The sequence below is a fragment of the Papio anubis genome, chromosome 18 (assembly GCF_008728515.1).
Source record: "Papio anubis isolate 15944 chromosome 18, Panubis1.0, whole genome shotgun sequence".
NCBI lineage: Eukaryota > Metazoa > Chordata > Mammalia > Primates > Cercopithecidae > Papio > Papio anubis.
Genome location: NC_044993.1, coordinates 51172809 through 51181405, shown reverse-complemented (window position 1 = coordinate 51181405; position 8597 = coordinate 51172809). Strand labels below are relative to the sequence as shown.

At 41.2% G+C, this 8597-nt stretch overlaps 1 non-coding gene across 1 annotated transcript; it reads right to left on the bottom strand.

The window, feature by feature from the left end:
* Positions 1-2971: 2971 nt before the first annotated feature.
* Positions 2972-3032, bottom strand: LOC116271353. Its single transcript, XR_004179917.1, has one exon. It is a non-coding gene; the product is annotated as a U7 small nuclear RNA (small nuclear RNA).
* Positions 3033-8597: the final 5565 nt, after the last annotated feature.

The window sequence follows — 8597 nt, the reverse complement described above, 5'->3', positions numbered from 1 at the left end:
ACTCCTAGTGGAAGGTGAAGGGGAGCAGTGTATGCTGATCATATGGTGAGAGAGGAAGCAAGAGAGAGAGGGGAGGCGCCAGGCTATTTTTAACAACTGTGCTTGGCCGGGTGCAGGGCTCACGCCTGTAATCTCAGCACTTTGGAAGGCCAAGATGGCAGGATCGCTTGAGCCCAGGAGTTTGAGACCTTCTTGGGCAACTTAGTGAGACCTTATCTCTACAAAAAAACAATAAACACCTGAGGCCAGGAGGTCGAGGCTGCAGTGAGCCAAGATTGTGCCACTGCACTCCAACCTGGGCGACAGAGCCAGAACTTGTCTAAAACAAACCAAAACTAAACAAAAACAGAAACAAAAACAAAACAAGCTCTCATGGGAGCTAACAGAGTGAGAACTCACTCACTCCCAAGGGAGGGCATTAATCTCTTCGTAAAGGATCCGCTCTCATGATCCAAACACCTCCCATTGGACCCCCTACCTCCCAATGCTGCCACACTGAGGATCCAATGTCAACATGAGCTTTGGTGGAACAAATATTCAAGCCAGGGCCCTGATATACACACCAGGTGCATATCTACTATATGGCTCAGCAATTTCATGCCTAGGTATTTTATCTACATCCAATGAAAATATACATCTGCAAAAAGACCTCTGCACAAATGTTCATAGCAACCTTATTCACAATAGTCCCAAACTGGAAACAATCCAAGTGTCCATCAAGAGGAAGATGGATAAACAGATAGTAGTAGGTTCACACAATGGAATACAAGTTCAATATTCCTTATCCAAAATGCTTCAGGCTGGAAGCGTTTTGGATTTTGGATTTTTTCAGACTCAAATTGTACTTACTGGCTCAGCATTCCTAATTCAAAAACCCCCAATCCAAAATGTTTCAGTGAGTAATTTCTTTGATCATCATGTTGGCACTCAAACAGTTTTGTATCTTAGACTATTTCAGATTTTGGATTTTTGGATTAGGGATGCTCAACCTGTTCTACTCAGCAATACAAAGTAATAAACCACTGACACCCAAAACAGGATGAATGAACCTCAAAAACATTGTTTGACAAAAGAAGTTGGTCACAAAAGGGAACATATTGTATGACAGCACTTACACAGTCTAGGCTTAGCCTAGGCTAATTGAATCTATGGTGATAGAAGAATTAGATTGAACAAAAAGGGGCATGGGATGATGGAGACACTTCATATCTTATTTTGGAATGGTTATTACACAGATGTATACAATAGTCAAAACTCATCAAACTGAACATTTAAGGTCTGTACATTTTATTCTGTGTAAATTATACATTGATTTTTTAAATGTTTTTAAAAATTCTACGAGTTGTGCTTTTCATTTTTACAGGTGAATATCAAAGTTCAAAGTGAGTGAAGCGGTGGAGCCAGAATTTATGACCAGCTTTGACTGATTCCAAAGCCCATGCTATATCTTATGACCACTATATTAAAACATTCAAAAGTTCCTCTGCTAGGAAAATTAGGCAAGAAAAAAATAAATAAATAAAAGGCATTCAGATTGGAAAGGAAGAAGTAAAATGATGTTTATTTTCAGATGACATAATCTCATATATAGAAAATTCTTTTTTTTTTTTTTTTGAGATGGAGTTTTATTCTGTTGTCCAGGCTGGAGTGCAGTGGCACAATCTCGGCTCACTGCAACCTCCATCTCCTGAGTTCAAGTGATTCTCCTGCCTCACCCTCCCAAGTAGCTGGGATTACAGGGATGCGCCACCACACCCGGCTAATTTTTTTTGTAATTAGTAGAGATGGGATTTCACCATGTTGGTCAGGCTGGTCTCGAACTCCTGACCTCAAACTGTCCACCCACCTCAGCCTCCCAAACTGCTGGGATTACAGGCATGAGCCACCATACCCAGTGGTATATAGAAAATTCTAAGGAATACACACACACAAAAAACTAGTAGAACTAATAAACAAATTCAGCAAGCTTGCAGAATATAAGAGCAATATACAAAAATATTTTATACAGTAGCAATGATCAATCCAAAAATGAAATTAAAAAAACAATTACACTTACAATAAGATAAAAAATAATCAAGTATTTAGGAATAAAATCAATAAGAGAAGTGCAAGACTTGTTCACTGACTACTGCAAAACATTGTTGAAAGACTTAAAGAAGACTTAAATAAATGGAAAGGTATCCTGTATTCATAGATCAGGAAGCTTAATATTGTTAAGATGGCAGTATTCCTTAAATTGGTCTATAGATTCAGCACAATCCCTATCAAAATCCCCACAGCATTTTTTGCAGAATTGATAAGCTGGCTCTGAAATTCATATAGAAATCCAATAAATCTAGAATAGCCAAAACAATATTGAAAACGAACAGAGCTGAAAAATGCATCATTCCCCATTTCTAACCTAGAGTTTCAAACACAGAGTAACAGTGTGAAGATAGCATGGTATTGGCATAAGGATAAACACATAGATCAATGGAATAGTATTGAGAGGTCAGATAATTACAGTGAATTGATTTTCAACAAGAATGCCAAGACAATTCAATCAGGAAAAAATAGTCTTTCAACAAATGGTGCTGGGACAACTGGATATCCCTATGCAAAAGAATAAAGTCAGATCCCTACCTCACATCATAAACAAAAATAACCTCAAAATGAATCATATCTAAATGTAAGAGCTAAAACTATAAAACTGCTAAAAGGAAATTCAGGAGTAAATCTTTATGACCTTGAGTTAAGCAGCGGTTTCTTAGGTATGACACCAAAAGCACAAATGAAAAGAAAAATTACATAGATAAATGGGACATTATCAAAACAAAAAAATATATATGCTTCAAATGACACAATCAAGAGAGTGAAAAGACAACTCACAGAATGGGAGAAAATATTTGAAAATCAAATATCTGATAAGGGCCTTGTATCTAGACTGTATAAAGAACTAATGCAATTTTTTTTTCCATTTTCTTTGCTGGGGAGGGGCTCCGGGTAAAAATCAGAAAACCTGCTAGACAAATTCTAAAAGAGCTGTAACACTACTGCAACTCAGTAATAAAATGACAACCTAATTTTAAAATGAGCAAGAGATTTGAAAAGAATTTCTCCAAAGACATATAAATGGCTTATAAGCATATGAAAAGATATTCAACACCATTAGTCATTAGGGAAATGCAAATCAAAACGACAATGAGATACCACTTCACACTCATGAGAATGGCAAAAATATGAAAGACAGACAATTACAAGTATTAGCAAAAATGTGAAGAAATTGGAAACCCTATACATTGCCAGGAGGAGCATAAAATGGTGTTTCTCAAAAAGTTACCATATGACCTAGCAATTTAATGGTAACTCAGTTATCATTTTGAGTTACCACATGACCTAGGAGTTGCACTCTTATAGATATACCCAACAGGACTGGAAAGTATGCCCACACCAAAACTTGTACAAAATGTGCATAGCAGCATTACTCATAATAGCCCAGAACTGGAAACAACCCGATTGTCCATCAGTTGATGAATGGAAAAATCAAAGACATAGCCATATGATGGAATACTATTCTGCCATAAAAAGAAATAAAGTACCGGTTTCTGCTACAACATGAATTTTCAAGCATGAGCATTGAAAATATCATGCTAAGTGAGAGAAGCCACACCCAAAGACCACATATTGTATGATTCTATTTATAGGAAATGTCCAGGATAGGCAAACCCTATTTCGAGACAGTAAGTAGAAAAAGTAGATTCATGCTTGCCAGGAGTTGTGGAGAGGGGGAAATGAGGAGTAATTGCTAACTAGTATGGAGCTTCTTTGGGGAGTGATAAAAATGTTCTAAAATTAGATCATGGTGATGGTTGTACAGCTTTGCCAATGTAGTAAAAATCATCTAATCATTTAATGGTACACGTTAAAGGGGGTAGGTTTATGGTATATGAATTATATCTCAATAAAGCTGTTATTAAAAAAAAAAATCATCTCCTGGAGAGGAGAGAGAGTGGGGTACTAAACTGAGTACTAAAGGGCTTGAAATGAGTAATGAGGTTTGAAATCGATGGCAGTGGGTGTGTAATAGGATTGCTAAGCGGTGATGAGTCCGTCTGAGATATAATACCACAAAATTATAATGGCACCCATCTGCATGGTTGGGAGCATTTCACGCCTGTGCCTTCCAGTTTATAGGTCACAAGCTCAGAGACTCTAGGCATTAGAGAAGGACCCTCCCACGATGGGTACCATACCTGGCAGTCTTTAGCAGAAAGAGCTGAGGAATACCTGCTTCTCCTTCCTGCCCACATCCAAAACACCCTGGTCTTCACACCCAACCAGAAGAAAACTGAAGACTTGGCTCACTATTTCTCAAGTAGAATTTCTGGGAACAAAAATATCTACTAAACCTGCTGCCTAAGCCTCAGGCCGGGGAAAGAATAAAAAGAAAAAAGAAAAGGAAGGCATTTTTCCTAGTAATTAAATCTGAATTATTCACAACCTGTTAGACACTTTTTTTCCCCTCTGCTACAGAAGCATGCATTTTCATTTCTCCCCTAAGTCCTAAATGCCTTTGCAATCGACGTTGAATTTTTGGTTGACAGTCTTCACTTTATATGAAGAGCCAGGGTCCCAGGCCCCACCTTCACCTGAATCATCAACAGACCCATTCTCCAGCTCAACCCCTGAGCTGTTCAAAGGGGCTGGCTTTACCTAATGCTTTCATCATTACCCCTCGATTAATCCCCCCAAGGCTTGTGTATTATGAAAGTTCTTTGGGCCGGGCGCGGTGGCTCAAGCCTGTAATCCCAGCACTTTGGGAGGCCGAGACGGGCGGATCACAAGGTCAGGAGATCGAGACCATCCTGGCTAACACGGTGAAACCCCGTCTCTACTAAAAAATACAAAAAACTAGCCGGGTGAGTTGGCGGGCGCCTGTAATCCCAGCTACTCAGGAGGCTGAGGCAGGAGAATGGCGTAAACCTGGGAGGCGGAGCTTGCAGTGAGCGGAGATCCGGCCACTGCACTCCAGCCTGGGCGACAGAGCGAGACTCCCTCTCAAAAAAAAGAAAGTTCTTTCAAGTGTTGCAGGTGGCCTAGTTTCAACTAACAGAGGCAAAGTGGGGAATTTACTGACCAAGGTAACTAAACTTTGGGAAGCCAGGATGCAGCTGCTTTTAGGGACAATAAAACCAGGAACCTAGGTGCTCCTACGTAGTAAAAGATACCTCCATCCCTCCCGCTTCTCCTCAACACATGTCACTCCCTGCTGAGTGATACTTTTCTTTTTCTCAGACCTGCTTTCTCCATGAAACTGCAAGCATGTCAACAAATGGTGGCCAAGCTCACACCTCCTCCCATAGTTCTAATCCAGAAAGTCCCCAGGAAAGCTCTGATTTTCTTAGCTCAGGTCATATGCCCTGTAGCCAAAGAAACAGGGCATGTTGTGATTGGCAATCCCCATCAAAACAGTATTATTGGAATGGGAGCAGGGGTGCCCCTAATGAAGGGAGGTGATGTTTCCAGTCAGAAGGGAGGCCAGGGCAAGCAAGGGTACAGATGGGTATATCCATGGAAGCCAAATTTCAGCAGCCTGGTGGGAAGAGCTTAGGCTCTGGAGCCAGAACTCCCAGGTTTGAACACATCAATATCAGCAAGCAACGTGACCTTGGGCTCAGTTTCTTTGTCTATAAAATGGGCATAATCATTCAAGAGAGCAGAGAGAAACCTCCATCTCTTGATAGGAAGAACTACAAAGCATCATGGCTGATTTTGAAATCTACCACAGTCGGAAACAGTCAGAAGAGTGTGCATCAGGTTATTGGTGGAGACACTGCGTAGGAGGGCAAAGAAGAATATTCCATGGGAGTTAGGGCTGAAACTGGGAGTGGGAAGAGGTGACCAGGGAGATCTGGAGTAACTGACCTCTAAAGTGTGTGGGAGAATGAATAGGAATTGACCAGAGGAAAGAAGAGAGGAGAATGTTCTAGGCAGAGGTAACAGCATACAGAGAAATGTGAAATTGAGGGAAGCAGAGGGGATTCAGGAGCTGAAAGTACTTTAACGTGACCATTGCATGGAATGCAAAAGGGGCACAGGGCACACCTGGGCTTGAGACACAAGCGGTAATTCACCCAGCAAGTGTCTCTTCCAAGTCATGCTAAACAATTAGGGCTCAACCCTAAAAGCAACAAGGAATTGTAGACAGTTGAATGCAGGGAAGGAGCGTGACCAAATGTGTAATTTATGCAAATGGGATATTACCGTACACCCATTGGAATACCTAGAATTATAAACACAGATGATAGTGAGTTTTGGCAAGGATGTGGAGCAACTGGAACTCTCACACACTGCTGGTAGAGATGCAAAATAGAAGCGCCATTTTGCAAAACAATTTGGCAGTTCTTTATAAAGTTAAACATACACTTATCACATGACCCAGCAATCCCACTGCTATATATTTACCGAAGGGGAATGAAAATGTGTGTTCACACAAAAACCTGTACACAAATATTTGTAGTAGATCTGTTTATAGTAACCAAAAACTAGACATGACCCAAATGTCCTTCAACTGGCAAAAATAGCTAAATAAGCTGTGGATTATCCACACAATGGAATACTAATCAGCAGCAAGAAGGACCAAATGACTGATACACAAAATAAGTTGAATGAATACCAAATTCAATATGCTAAGTGCAAGAAGCCAGAGAGTCTACATACTGTATATGATTCCATTTATAGGACAATCTGGAAAAGGCAAACCAATAGGGACAGAAAATACATCAGTGGTTGCCAGGAATTATGAGTAGGAATAGGAGATGATGAAAACCTGATGGTGCGATTGAATTTGTTTGGGGTGAGGGGGTGATGAATGGCTCTGTATCCTGATTTTGGTCATGATTTCATGACTAGATGCATTTGTCAAAATTCATAGACTTGTACAACCAGAAGAGTGAATATTGTTGCATGTCACTTTCGAAAAGTGAAATTTTAATAATTATATATTGAGTGGGTCACTCTAGTTGCAGCAAACAGACTAGAGAGGGGCATGGCCAGACTGAGACAAGCCATTTGGGAGACTGCAGTAGGCATCTAAGTTCATGGTGGTGTCCTGAAATAGAAAAGTGGTGGTGGGGATGGAGAGAAACGGACACATCCAAGCAATATTTAGAAGGTGGGGGGATCCATAGGATTGGGTAACTGAATAAGGATAACAAGGAGGATAATAAGGGGAGTGTGGGTTAGAGGGACAGAAAGCCAAGGAGACAAAAGATTTGGGAGACTAGTCAGGGTGTCATGGGAGCGATTGGCTGTGGAATTCAGTTAGGAAGGAAGTCACTTGGGAAAGACTGATGGACAGGAAGGGCAAACAGGTCAAACAGCAGTATTGGGATGAGTTTGGTAGAAGAGTCAGCAGGACAGAGGATGTCATCAAAATAGGCCACAAGAGTTTGAGCTTTCAGAGCCAGGACAAGGCACAAGAGAGAAGATGGCCAAGTTAACTTTTTTAAGGTGGCTTCCATGATGTAGTGAGATTCTTGAGTAGTGAGGATGATTTCTAGTACATCTTTGTCATCTACTCCTAGATGTTCAGCACCTAGCTTGGAGGTTCTCTACCTTGGTTACATCCATCCCCGGACCCAGCTCCACCCAGAACAAATATGTCCAGATCTCTGTGGATGGGAACTAGGTGGCAATACTTCTTAAAGTTTCCTGGGTGATTCCAACAGGATTGGAAACCCAATTGGCAACCCAAGATTGCAACCAAGGTTGAGAATCGCCAATATAAACCACTGCTGATCACAGTGGCTCTCCACCCGACCTCCTTATTAGAATCGTGGGGAGATTTTAAAACACATTAATGCCTGGGCCTCACCCCTGGAGATTTGCATCAATTGGTCTGCAGTGGGGCCCTTAAATTGGTATTTTTAAAAGTTCTCCAGGTAGTATTAATATGCAGCCAGGGTTGAGAATCACCAGCCCAGCCGACAGAAAGCATTTCAACAAATGCTAATGGTGATTTCAATCAGTCTTTCCATCCCGCTCTCCCTATCAACTTAATGACCTGCTGTATACATCCTTCTATGTGTTAGGAGACCTCCCAAGAGGTCTCAAACTCAACATATCTAAGGTTAAACTCAATCTCCATAAGGCCCTGGCAGGCCAAGGTGGGATTTGGGCCTCCCACTGGGACAGAGGTTCCAGGAGCTGGACCCCTGTTTTGGAACTAAAGTATGCAGTCTAAAGTAACTCCACCTTGGATGTTAATCTGCCACATTGACTTGTGATTAGCCCCACTTCTGGGAATGCCCCTGTATTAGTCTGCTTTGCATTGCTATAAAGGAATACCTGAGGCTGGGTAATTTATAAAGAAAAGAGATTTATTTTGGCTCACATTTCTGCAGGCTGTATAGGAAGCACGGGTATTAGCATCTGCTTCTGGCGAGGGTCTCAAGAAGCTTACAATTATGGTGGAAAGTAAAGGGGAAGCAGGCTTGTAATGTGGTGAGAGAGGAATTAAGAGAGAGAGGAGAGCCTTTTTAAAGAGCCTTCTTTAAACAAACAGCTCTTACATGAACTAATAGAGCAAAAACTCACTCATTACCAAGGCCAACACC